Source organism: Aptenodytes forsteri, unplaced genomic scaffold (assembly GCF_000699145.1).
Source record: "Aptenodytes forsteri isolate BGI_AS27 unplaced genomic scaffold, ASM69914v1 Scaffold55, whole genome shotgun sequence".
Classification (NCBI taxonomy): domain Eukaryota; kingdom Metazoa; phylum Chordata; class Aves; order Sphenisciformes; family Spheniscidae; genus Aptenodytes; species Aptenodytes forsteri.
The window spans coordinates 8,622,479-8,636,572 of NW_008796063.1; the positions used below are offsets into that span (position 1 = coordinate 8,622,479).

General features: G+C 45.4%; 1 pseudogene; it reads left to right on the forward strand.

Moving 5' to 3' along the window:
- Positions 1-2,956: 2,956 nt before the first annotated feature.
- Positions 2,957-14,094, forward strand: part of LOC103905004 — a 30,565-nt pseudogene continuing 19,427 nt past the window's right edge.

The following is a 14,094-nucleotide window of genomic DNA, read 5'->3' on the forward strand; positions in this document are numbered from 1 at the left end:
TCTCCTCTCCCCCCCTCTCTCCTCTCCTCTCCTCTCCTCTCCTCTCCTCTCCTCCTCTCCTCTCCTCTCCTCTCCTCTCCTCTTTCCTCTTCCTCTTCCTCTTCCTCTTCTTTTTCTCTCTCTTTTCTTTGCTCTCTTTTTTCCTCTCTTTCCTTTCTCTTTCCTCTCCCCTCTGACTCTACTATGGGGGTCAGTAAAACAATTCAGAATTTAAAGACATAAATAGCAGCTACATTTGGCCTTGCAGCAAAAATCCTGTTATTCTAGCCTTGTGGGATTCCTTCGATGGCTTCCTATTTCACCTCCCAGCTTCCTCACCACCAGAGCTCTGGATTGTCATGTCCCAGCTTGTACCTCTGCGCCTGTTTCCTCCTCCACAACTTCTCCCCCCGAGGCTGTCCCTACCCTACACGCATTCCTAGCCTGTCTTATGCTGCCCTCTATCCTTGGAATAACCTTCCTCTTCCTACAAGCAAACAACCTCACTCCTCTTTCCTAGCTTTCTGCCTGCAGATCCCAGCGTTGCCCTGCCATTCCCCTGTGGGTCTCTCAATCCCGGCACATCCCGAAACTCTTTTCTGGAAGACTGACGTACTAAGCACTGAAAACTGCATTACACTTTGCATTTGGTGTTGCTTCTTGGAACTGGGGAGATTAGCCAGACTCCTGCCTGCCCCAAGTCCACAAGGCTGGACCTCTGCGGAGAGCCTTCGGTAGGGCTGAACCTGAAAAGGAATTACTGCTCGCAGCAGTAACTCAGCTTTCTGTGGGAGCTGACTGACAAGAAAATGTATTTAACGGGTTGCTTTGGATGGTGAGGAGTAGTTGTGCTCAAAGCCCAAGTCTTCAGCGTTGAGCATCCCGCTGATGCTGCCTTTTATCTTCTTTTGGTGGGAATCCCTGGAAGATCAAATCACCCAGGCGCATCCTGTTCTGGAGACCCTTGGTAATGCTAAAACTACAAGGAAGAACAATTCCTCCCATTTTGTAAGTACCAGCCCTCCTTTGGATTTCACTGGTAGGTCACTAGTAGGTCATACAAAGATGTTGCCTCAGAAAAAATAAAAACAAAACCAAAATGCTTCCTCAAGCACTACAGTTAGTTTATATTTACTAACATTTCACATGAAGCATTATTGGTTCCCATTTTCTTGAACTAAGTTCGTCAGTTGATTTTGTTTTGACTTCATATTTTTATATGTCAAAAGAAAAAAATAGTTTGGATCAACCCCAAATCAATGCCCTTTCAACTGTTTACTTCTGCAAAGATTCAAAATGCTTTCATTTTTTGCAGATTATTTTTAATTTTGAAATTGTCAGTGAAAATGTAAAACACCGGGGTTTTCAACTGAAGTCTCATTCCTCTGTTTCTGTGTGCTACATACTTCTGCCATATGCTGCAGAGAAAGGAGGATTTCTTTAAGCTCTAATACAGAATCCAAGAAGAAAGAGGTTTTTTATAGATCTGATCTTTGAAAAGATTAAATTTCCTCTCACTGACTTGCAAATTTGCCCCTACAGGCAACGCTGTCTGTCCCTGATGAATGCTCAGAACCTCTCAGCTACTTTCTGTTTTCCTACAGATATTGCAATCTTGATTAACAGACTCATCTTTTATTTTCTCATCTAGGGCAAATTTATTTGAATTCACCTCGGTAGCACAGGCAAGCTGGCTGGGGCTAACACTGAGGGCTGTAAGCAAGCACATAATTCTTTATATTAATTTTGCTTTGGATTTTTTTCTTGTGTTGAATGGACCCTGTTCCGATTACATCAGACACGTGCAAATCTGAAACGAATTCTATTAACTTGAGGGATCTGCACTGCTGTAAGTGAACCCAAAATCTGCCCCTACTTCCACAGTGAAGTTACGTGCCGTAGATGATGACAAATTTATTTCTTCTTTCTTTAGTTGCCTATGAGACTCTGTGAACGCATAAAAGGCACAATGCCTCCCCCAAAAGCTGTACACTTTTAATTCTACAATTATATTGCAACCATTACTCACATTCATCAGTACAACACTATAATTGTCTTGCAACCAAGACCCTAAAAATAGCTATCCAGGGAAGGTGCTTTGTTCTTTGTTTGCACGTGTGCATCCGAGACTAAATTGAGAACCACAAATCCCAGCTCTCAAGGTAAAAAGACCACACCATGTTTCCTGCCTGAAGCCCTTTAGCACGCAGAAAAAGGAGAGAGGAAACATATGGACCAGTTATTCTTTAATGTGGGATTGTCTGCATCCCTCCTACTTTCAACTCATCCCAGATTTGCATCACACCCAGCGACCATATGTTGGATTTGCCTCTCTGGACAGTGGGCCAAGGCAAGTTTCAGGTTGTTTACTGGCAGGCTGCAGCTTCTTCCAGCCTGGCCTGGAGAGCAAGTGCATGGACAGACCTTCACTGTGCAAGCAGCAGCACTGGCTCAAGGTCCTTCTGCACCCTCAGTGGAGCTCTGCTGGCAGAAGGGATTGTATGAGCGCTCCCTGAAGTCACCCGGACTAACTAAAATTGACAATAAAGGTGGTTTGAGTCAACCCAAATTTGTCTGAAGAACTCACATGATGCCGTTCACCAGCAGAGCTATATGGACAGAAGACTTCAGCTGAGGGGCAGGGATGAAAAACACCCAGCCAGGACTGCCAGCGAGGTCTGGTGATTTGGTGCAGCTGAATGAATTGATACAGTGAGGTCTAGAGGAGGATGTTTTCTGGGGAGACCAGAAGCCAAACTAAGCTTGTTAGTGCCTGACAGAAGGCATGGAGAGAGTGATTACAGGGTACAAAACATCTTTTCCAGAGCTCTTCTCAGAAAGAAAGGGCAGTGTAAGGACACGTTTCACAGGTCAATCTTACAAACCGTGCACTGGCAATTCAGAGGACGCTTAGAAGTAGGATGAGTTAGTCTGGAGATCTGTTCCTGAATCCAGCAATGATGTAACTGGACAAGCGATGGCATCTTTTGCCTCCATTTCACTAGCTGCCAAAATAGCGGTACTAAAACTTGTGCCAGTGGGAACGTTGTGAAGCTTAAAAGCTCTGAGAGCATCACTGAAGGATACTATGGTTCTTGCTGCACTCACAGGACTTCCAAAGGACATTGGTGAAATGCTGGTTTCACTGGTATCAAAAGCACAATTCTCACTGACATCCACAGGGCCGTGATTTTTCAATCTCTGGCTGCTGCCTACACCTGGATGTGTTTCCCTCCGTGTTCCAGGTCTGGAGAAGTCACGTCATTTCCCAGGAAGCAGCTAAGAGATATTATGATAGTTTCCATCAGATTCTCTCCAAGAAGAAACTTGAACTTATTGGTATGGCACTCTGTGTGTGTTATTCTCTCCTTTTAATGCACACACCCCTGCTCGATCCTCTGTTTCTAGAATAAGAAACCTACTCACCAGAACTGTACTTGGCTAGAGATTGAAATAGGTTCTCTGCAGTGGGGGTTTGTTACTAATTATCCAGGAAGAAGAGGATTGCAAGTGACTTTTCCTTAGGCAGCCCAGAGTGAGAAAAGAAAGCTGTCTCCCCTTGTCTTGATCAATGCGTGGTGAGGTCCCGCTTGATCTGGCAGGGCTGCCGCTAAGGTAAAAATGATCATTTTCAAACTGAAGGGTTGAGCTGCTTCATGTCAACTGCTTACGTCTCCTCAGGACAGGAAAGACAGCCAGGACAAGTGTTTCAATACTGTTGAAAAGGTTTGGGTGTTCAATCCCACTTACTTTGACGTGGCTGCTATGTCAAAATCTCCTAGGTAGCCTAAGCAACTCATCCCACAGAAGGCTTTCTTCTTAAGTAATACACTCAGAATGTGCTCAGGAATTGAAACCTAGAAGAACCCTCAGCCTCCAGTCAAAAAGCTCATGTTATGCCTTGATTGTACTGATGGCAATTGGTGTAATCACCTCTTGGTCTGTCTCTTGCTGCAGAAGCTGCTTCTTGTGCCCAATCCTAATCATTACCACTGGGTGCATCGAGGTGGGATCACAGCAGACAACACGGATGATGGGGAAGAGCCACTTCTCACTAATGTAAGTCCGGAGAAACGTCAGTGAAATTGAAAATGCAGCAAACAGGATGCTGCCCTCCCCCCCGGCCTAAGTTTCCCCTAGGAATAAAATTCAGCTTCTTCAACCCGAGGATAAATAAGCTACTGGAAGAGCAGCTAGGGATAGCCTAAAGATTTGTTCAATTGTCTGTGAGCTGAAGCCTGAATGTGAAAGATGTGCGCCAGAGCAAATGAGCTTGACGTAGGAGTTTCTGGTTAACATTCAATGGCCTGGGGTTTGCAGGACTTCAAATGAGCTGGTTATGAGGTTTGTTTGAAGCCTGAAAACTGACAGATCTGAAAGCTGTGGCAGAGACCATGGGTTAAAACCTGCTCATCTCGCATACATATGTAATATCAAGGAGCCGCTTTTGTAAGAGGAAGACTTGACCCTTTGTCTGGTTTTGACACATATTTTCCTTTTTAATATCATTTTGAAGAGTCTCTGTTACTGAAAAGAGCTTATTGGGAATGTCTGCTGCCTCCTGAGACTATTATTATAAGCAGGACTTGAGCTACAGAGAGATCAAACAGTCTCCAGCTGCTGAACTTACAGTGCCCCTTCTAGCAGCTGTTGGTATTTTACAGCTTCCAGGATTTGTACATTGCAAACAAGCCTTTTGTACAAAGCAGATATGATTTTCATAGCCACTAAGACAGGCAGTCCCAAATCATGGCTCACGAGTAACACACTGCAAGATTCTCTGGCATGCTCAGAGTCGTGCGCTCTCCCTTCTCTGGGCATGCTGTGAGAGCAAAGCACAATGTTCCCAGCAGAGCTACACTTCCTCCGTATCTGTGCTAGCTGAGATGTGGGATAATTGCTGTAAGGGGATGCTGCTGCTCATCCTGCTGATTTTAAAAAGCATGGTGAAGAGCGGAATGAGCTGATACCCCAGCTGATACGTTGCATTTTGCTCACGGTATCAGCCACTTAGAACAACTGCTGTCAAAGCGCACGGTTCTTGGCTAGCATAAACCAGTGTACGAAAGAAAAGCATAGGGCTGGTTTACAGCAACATGAAGCTGCTCTGTCCCATGCTAGTCTGAAGGGACCTGGCTGGTCAAATTTCAGTGGGCTGGAAAATTATTTTAGATGTTTAGCACTATGGGCTGGCTTCCAGCTTATGGTGCAGATTAAGAATTCCCTTGTGTGGGTCTGTGTCCCTTCTACCAGGTGGCCTTTGATGTCCTGGGCTCCGGTCCAGAAGAGAGGATCTGCGTTTACAAGCTGACTGGGGGTATCATGCACTTGGGCACTATGAAGTTCAAGCAGAAGCCAAGAGAGGAGCAGGCAGAGGTGGAGAACACGGAGGTAGGTTGAGATCTTGCGCTCCGTGATAGCAAACCAGGACAAAGCCAGCATGCTAAGAGCTCAGCCAGTTCGTTAAGATTGAAAAAGCTGCTAAAACCAGACTCTTGTTTCCAGGGAATATAAAATGACCTTAAACAGCGCACTGATTTTTTTTTTTTAAATGAACAGATGTGCTATTGAGAGTCAGAGCTGGCATTCACAGCTGCCATAGGGCAGCAGGCCTAGCCAGATGGCTGAGCTGTCAGCTAAGGACTTGATCCTTCTTTGTTGAACAGCCCTGCTTTGCAGGTGTTTTTGGAGCCATGGTGGAGCAAACAGGCACATACCTCCCAGCGCGTACGGGAGCCCAGATACCTTGTTTGAGGTGTGTGTTATTGCTTCTGCTCCAGCCAGTAAGCTCTGCTGAATGGTGTGTGTGTGAAAGGACAGAGCTGAGACCCGCTTCCCTTCTGTCCTTCCCAGTGAGTTCCCAGCAGGGCTGGAGAGCTTGCCTGCTCCTGAAAGCAGAGCCTGTAACCATTTTTCTGAGTATGCAGCAAGGGGATGGGGACAATGAACGATTTTCTTCCTGTTACTCAGATTAACATGTTAATCTTCCCTCCAGTAGTGGCTGACAAAGTTACTCAGCTCGTGGGTCTGAGGTCCGGAGAGCTCCAGAGGGGGCATCACCAGGCCCAGGGTGAAAGCAGGGAGCAAGCTGGAGCAGAAAGGTGCCCTCTTAGCACTATAGTGCCAGAAGTAGGGATTTGGCCAGCACGCGCGTGTTCCCCAAGGCCACTGACGGCCACTGAAGGCTGCCATTACAACAACCGTCCGGGCAAATCACCCAACTTCCTCAAGCCCAAGGGAGGCAAAGGCAAAGGGGCAGAAGCTCACTTTGAGCACCGCGGTGCATTACATTGGCAGAGCGAGCGCAGACCAGTGCTCTTTCTGCCGTGCCCCTGTCTCTAACCCTGAGTAAGCTGGAGCATGCACTTAGTGAGGTCAGACATGAGGCCAAGACGTAGAGGCCAAGCCCTCTGCATGAATAGATCACATTGAACTTCCATAGGTTTTAACGTACGGCAACACCGGGAAAAGTACTTTGCTGGTGCAAATTAACGTGTCTCTGTTGCCTTAAAGAAGTACTGCAGCCAGAGATTGGCTCTGCCACACAGAAATGTGCATCTCAGAAACCCTTTCCAGTAACAATTAATTGAAAACACTGATTGTGCAAATGGCTGACCAGTGACGCAGCAGTCGAGCATTTTAACGCACAAAGAACAGCAAGGCTGTTTCACGACTCTTCAACATGTTGCCACTGGCCTCGATTAAAAATATAATCCTTATAGATATTCTGAAAAGGAACAAAAGCCCAAAAACTCAAGCCAAGGCTTGTTTCTAGTAACACAAAACTGTAGGAAAGCTACCCAAAAGGCACATCAGCCAAAGGATTAAATTCATTTTTGCTTCTGTTGCGTACGTGTTGCTGGAAGAGCCAGAGTCCTGCAGTTTGCTGCAGCTTGTCTAGCCTTTCCTGGTGTATGTGACTTGCCTCTCTGCTGTGTTGTCAGGCAGCCACGCTAATGCTTAGCAGCGGGAACAGTATTTAAGCATATTATCGAACTCCACCAGTTATTCATATACTCCACTGCACAGACATACTGACAGAATATGATCAGAGCATGAATCACAGGCCCTTTGCTCTATCTTTTTTACACTCAGCAACTATTTCCTTTCTTTGCTACCAAGCAGGTTTTTGAAAGTGACATTTGACTGTGCCAAAATATGTTCTGACTGTGCTTGGTTATACCAGTCTATAAGCCACATTGTCCCCTCTGTCAGCCTATCAAAGTAGGAGCCTAAAAGGTAAAAATATAATCTCTACACAACACCCTTTCCTTTGGCAGTCCTGCAGGACCATTTATTCAGGGCAAATGGGCTTTCCATGGTAAGGGCCCCCCATGAGTCCCGAGACTCTAGGGAGTGCATTAATGCTATTCCCATGCCAGCATTAACTCGCTTCCTTTCCCTGTACCCACAGAGGATTTCTCCCTCTCTCTACGCAGGTTAACAATCAGAAATCTGCTTTCTCACGCACTCCTACTGGGCTTTTCTCTCGCCGTACCTGAACTGGTCATGCCTTTTCTCCCCTGCTCCTTTCCAGGTGGGACACAGCATCACAGGGTGGCTACAGAAGAACGAAGATCCTCTGAATGAAGCAGTGGTGGGCTTGCTCCAGAAATCCAGCATGCCCCCGCTCTGGGTCCTCTTTAAAGAGGAGGAGGCTGCAGGTAGAGTGAACATTGTGCGGTACAATCAATACTGTCAGCTCGATGCGTCGGCAAGCAAATGTCATCGGTTCTGGTGCCCAGTGCTTCCCCATCATTCTTTTGTGGGAAGGATTAAGCCTGTCATTGTAACACTCTTCATCCAGGTAACAGCCTGTGTCTGCCCCTGCATACTTCTCTTCTGTGCTGAAAGACAATCTAGCTCTGTCCTTGAAAATTCTGCCCCTCCAGCACTAAGAGAGGCAGACGGTACGCACTGTGTTCACGTTGCTCAGTGAAGGCACTACCAAGCACTGCTGCAGAAACGTGCGTGCACAGATAGAAGCGTGAGTGCGGTCCCAGCTTAATGACAGGCTACATAATCCCCTCCTGGCAGTGGCCTTCTGCTGCCCAGATAAATGCCAGGTTTCTATCAACCAGAAAAACTTGCTGCCTACTAGCATTGTCATCGGCCCAGCCCAGGACTCTGCCGTTGAAAGGTAAATGGGAAACAGTTTAGGAAACAGCTTTTCAGATTTCGAGGTATCAAATGGGGTCGGATCTTATTTCTACTTCTGCATGTGCAACTCCATCTCAGCCTATGCTAAACTGGTAAAGGAGCGCCAGCATAAGAGAGAGGAGACTGACTTAGAGTGCAAAAAATCGTGTATGCCAACATATTGTGAATGCAGCTTCTCTTCTCATCCAAGGACTATGTTCACTTCTGGTTTGAGGATTTCTTTAGAGTAGTAAACAATGAAAGAACAACCTCTAAACCAAAGCAGAACGCAGGTAAAATAATGTATATTTTTATTTGGTTAGTAGTTTATCCAGACAGCACTGAACTGCTAACTTAAGTCAGTTAAGACAGATTTACGTTGGAGGCTGCAGTATACTGCTTCAGTGTGACCGCTTTTCAAGAGCATCTCTCACATACTCTGTGCAATAATATTGATTTTAGCTGGTGGCAGCAAGAGGCAGGAAAGAGGGTCCTCTTTTGTGACTGCCTCCAACTTCTACAGGGTAAGCAATCACACATGCCCTTGTATTTAAACTGCCGTCAATGCCTTTGTACTCCAGCAGCAGCTCAGTCTCCCTAGTTTATCTTCAACCCTGCCCAAGGCTGGCTAATGCCGTTACCCCGATTTTACCAATGCAGAACTAAAAGAGAGAAGGGTGGCGTTCAGTTACAGAAACTTTGGCATCTGGTGTCATTGGTGTAATTTAAAATGCCCTTGGGTAACTGGGCCATCCTCGAGGCGCAAAAAGATACAACACAGGGCTTAGAAGAGACCTGTGCTCTGCTGGAGCAGAGGCTGGCGATACAGGAATGCATCTAAAATGTCACTATGTTTAGGCAACCGAAACCCCTCGAAGAGACTTGCAGGGTCACACAGGAAGGATATGGCAGAGCAGAGAATTACGTCCCAGTCTCTTGAGACGCAGGCCAGCACCCGGAGGATGTGGTGTATCTTTCCGAGGCTGGTGTCACAGTACTTACATTTGCTGTCACGAGTGCTAGAAACAGGGCAAGAAAGGTCTGAAGCAGCCTGTTAGTATTTTGGCTTGAAAGTCACAAATGAAGAGGAGAAATACATTATGGAAAAAGTCCTGTGTTACTATTCCTATGGTATCCAAAGCTGAATGCTAGCTGATACGGTTATGGACGAGTTCAATCAAGTCTTTTCAGACATCCTTGTTAGCTTTTATTATGCACCATGCTGCCATTTCACCCACTCTTGATCGCTGACAGCCACGCGGGAGTTTTCACATAAGCCTAAATGAGGTTACTGTGTGCTGCCTGTCCTCTGTAGCATGCTTCTGTCTCCAGGGGCTGGTCCAGCCAGCAAATAAAAGCCAATCGCTGTTATCAGTTCATGGAGCTATTCCTCTAGGCTTGCTGGTGGAGAGCAGGACTTTCACGGTTAACTCTTCCTATGACGGTAATCCCCGAAGGAACAGTTATATTACACTGTAAGCCAGAATCATGCAACAACATTTACCTGAAATTGTTTCAGCTTCACACCATGCCCAAGGTTGCTTCCGTGCATGTAAGCTTGTTCCCCTGGGCCACGTAGGACCAGGCTCACTTCCTACCTTGTTGTGTGGGGGTTTTTTTGTTTGGTTTTTTTTTTTTCCAGCTGTGAAATGCAAATGACTTTATAATACAGAAGGTTTTCTCTCTCCAGCCTTGGTAACTCCCGTTAGTTTTTTCACTCCATTCCTCTTTGTCTCGTTCCAGGAGCAGCTGAACTAGCTGATGACTGCTTTGCACAGCACATCCCCTCATTTCATCCACTGCATTGTTCCAAATGAATTCAAACAGTCTGGTAGGGTTTTTTTTTGGTTTTTTTTTTTTCCAGCTGTGAAATGCAAATGACTTTATAATACAGAAGGTTTTCTCTCTCCAGCCTTGGTAACTCCCGTTAGTTTTTTCACTCCATTCCTCTTTGTCTCGTTCCAGGAGCAGCTGAACTAGCTGATGACTGCTTTGCACAGCACATCCCCTCATTTCATCCACTGCATTGTTCCAAATGAATTCAAACAGTCTGGTAGACGTCTGCAGCACTGCAGAACAATCCTCAGGCAAAGCCACACAGTGCCTTCAGCACAAGCTGTGGCTGGCTGAACAGCAGACCTTTATTCAGGAATGAAAGAAGTTGGGTCATCACTTCACAGACTACCTTGTACCCCTTCGAGGGAATGTTAGTCTGAGAGACGCTTCCAAGCGCCAGGGCTAGAGACGGGATGTCTAATAAACCTCTCATTTCATGAGAGAAGCATAAAGAATTAGGAAATACACGACCTGGAACTAGACAAATCGGCACCATTATTTATTAGGCTGCATTGCCTCCTGCAACCCTTTTTTTGCAGGATCAACCACGGAAACAGTGAATTGCAGAGGGGAAGAGCAACGTAAGTTTTCACCTATGATATATAATAAAGTGGAAGGGCAAGTAATGGAAAGCAGCGAACAGCAAACAAATCTGCTATGAATAGACGGTTACTCATGTTCTTTGAATTCCAACGCTATTACTGAATGCACACCTTCCACTTCCAGATGCCGGAGGTATGCATCCTGTGCGGTGACCTCCTCCATGAGAAATCAGAGGGAGTGGGCATGAATGCCTACTTCCAACACTTCTGCACGCCCCTCCAAGAACTTCCACTTTGCACAGACGGATAGAAATGTCCACAAGCTTCCTTACCACTAGTATTTCAGTGCCGTGCCCGTGGGGCTAGGAAGCTAAACCAGAGAAGATCTTAAGCAGCGATTAGCCTTTCTGCACCGCCACTGACTGTAGCTCATATCATTATACCCGTCTTTCTCATTTTAGATACCAAAGCCTGAATCCCAGCATAATCCCTCCAGGGTTTGTGGACAATAAGAAGGCATCAGAGCTGCTGCTTGGCTCTACTGACCTGGGGGAGAAAGAGTACAGAATTGGATATAACAAGGTACTGTTTACTCCCACCAAATTGAACTAAATCAATTGATGGCAGTTATGACTCAGCGTGCCTTTGGTGTAGATAGAGCTGCAGAGTTAGAGTTTCTACAGCAACCCACTTCCTCATGCATGTAATGTTCTCTCTTACAAATGCTCCCCAAACCGACTTTTAATCAGACAGTACAGTTAATATAATGCAAATGAAGTGCACCTTAAGCTATGCGATAAATCTCACTTGCTCTTTACTATTCCTTAGTCAGGCAAAAATCTTACTAACTGATCATTTATCCAATTTAAGACTGGAAAGGAAAATGGAGAGAGACTGTTGTAGGTGTCTAATATTAGCAGCATATATCATTAATTTTGCACGTGTTTTTGTTACAACACAATGAAAGTAGCTATTGTAACAGCCACGCAAAAGGGAGCATTCTGTTCTTTGCATGAACCTAAAATCTGCATTTCCCAACTTTTATTAATAATTACACAATACTCATCACTCCTCCAGCCTATTCTATCCTTAAATTTCAACTTATGGATGGAGGTTAAAGTGGGCCAGACACTGCCCTGATCTTACTTCTAAAGACAACAGCCGCAAGATTACTACTATTACTTTTTCATTGTCACTGAAACTACTTAGTGCGTTTCCTGGCACAGGAGAGCACAAGGTATATTTGGGTTTCATCAAGGAAAAGATTTCCACTCCTGCTTTACTATGTGCCACTTAGCTAGGTCTTAGGATGATCCCGATGTTATTTTTTATAGCCAGACACCTTGGGCACAGAAAAGGCTAAAGAACTCTGGGAAAATCCATGCTAAAAGTGAATGGAATCCAATTCCTGCATATTAGTCATCCACTCCCATAACCTCCCCAAACTTTATTCTTTTTGTAAATGTAAGCAGAGACAAGATCACAACAAGATAAATCGACATGTAAAGACCAAAGAAGTAAAATATCCTCATTTCTGAGTGCTAATACTCAGCAAGTCCAGAGTTTCATAGTCTCGAAGGCTATCTAGAACTCCAGGTTCTAACAGTCTCCTGTCTTCCAACATATTTTTCTATGCTGGGATCCTGGCCACACTGGAAGACATGAGAGATGAACCTCTGGCGAAGACCATGACCATGCCACAATGTCATGCTCACGGCTTCCTGGTAAGGACTGAGTACAAAAAGATGCTGTAAAGAAGGTATCCGTGGGGAAGAAACTAGAAACTATTCTGTGAATCCAAGGCGGCGTTAGAAACCAACCACTAATGTAATTCATTTACTAGCAAGAACCGTAAAATGCCAACTGGGACTTCCAAGTTCTGCATCCCAGTACACAGGAAAGCAATAAAGCTCTCCTGCTTTCTCCATACGGCTCCATGCAGCAGAGCCATATCGCAGCTAGGCAGCTGGGTAGCTCCGTTACCTCCTGTGCATCCACTCCAAAGGTCAACAGCTGGAGGATCTCTGTAATCTGGCAGTGAGCCTTACCCCTGTCCGAACCCCCTAACTTACACGGTGATGCAGTGAGTCTCCTGGAACTCAACCACAATGCATACGTTTATGAGTCACAAGATTTTGGGTTCGATCTGTGCACTTTTTCTGCCACTGCCACTTCGTGGTATCTGTGACTGCAGGATAGAGGAGAGGCAAAAAACCCACCCTCTCAATTAGCTTCCAGTTTATTTGTATATGTGTGTATTTTTATTTCTATATTTCCAGCAGTATTTGTCTCTTCTAGTGCACAAAAATTTCAATTTCTACATCCACAGTAGCATTTTTTTAAACAAATTCAATTCTGTTGTCCTTTTTCCTACGTCAGCAAACTGCTATGACTCTTCTCGCATGCCAAAAAATTGTGGGGCATCGAGGCCTACTCCATTTGAGTGAGACTGCATACTGACTCCAGCATTCTGCTGCATACAACTGAGCGTGAACACTTTGAGTCCCCCTACATACATTGCCTGGAAACAGAACTGTTTCTAAGCCACACATGTTCTGTTTGCTACAGGCTAGGCCTGATGGCAATTCAGAGGAACGTCCAGAAGTTTCTGCAGCTGCTTTTCTGGGGAGGGTGGAAATTGTACGGTAGGATGAGGAAAATACTCTGAGGTTGTCCCGTTCTGCAGAATTAAACAGTGGCAATTACAGGCACTGAGAACCTTGCGATGTCTGGGCAGGGAAGATAAGGACTGGGAGAAAAAATAATGGCCATGTTCACTTAAGTAAAGACACTGAGAAAGCTAGTGACTTTCTTGTTAATTGTTAATAGGGCAAGGGGCCTGAATGATTTCCTTCCAAATCACTGCCAGAAAAGTTAGTAAACGGAGAAAGCCCCGAAATCTGAGTGTAAGCCTGCTACCTCCAGGGAGTGGAAAGAGAGCGTCTTACAAATTCAAGACCTGGACTTCCCACTTCTAAAAACAGCATAGAGAGAAGCGGTGAGGTTATGAGCATGGGAATACAAGATTTCACTATTCATTAACGTTTAAAAGCTGAAACAAAGCTGCTTGGTTCCCTTCTCTTAAGCAGGACCAGATTGTCAGCATGAAGGGGCAGTTCCAGCTCAGACTCCTTCACTTAGTCCCAGGATGGATAATTCAGTTGGTTTTCTGGTAAGAGGGTAAAGAAGGTGTTGACCAAGATACTCAAGCTTAAATGAAACTGTGGTGGGTTGACCCTGGCTGGATGCCAGGGTCCCACCATGGTCGCTCTATCATTCCCCTTCCTCAGCTGGACAGGGGAGAGAAAAAATATAATTAAAAGCTCGTGGGTCGAGATAAGGACAGGGAGAGATCATTCACCAATTACCATCACGGGCAAAAAAGACTCAACTTGGGGAAAAAATTAATTTATTACCAATCAAATCAGAGTAGGATAATGAGAAATAAAACCAAATCTTAAACACACCTTCCCCCCACCCCTCCCTTCTTCTCGAGCTTAACTTTACTCCCAAGTTCTCTACCTCCTCCCCCCCAGTGTTGCAAGGGGACGGGGAATGGGGGTTGCGGTCAGTTCATCACACGTTGTCTCTGCCGCTC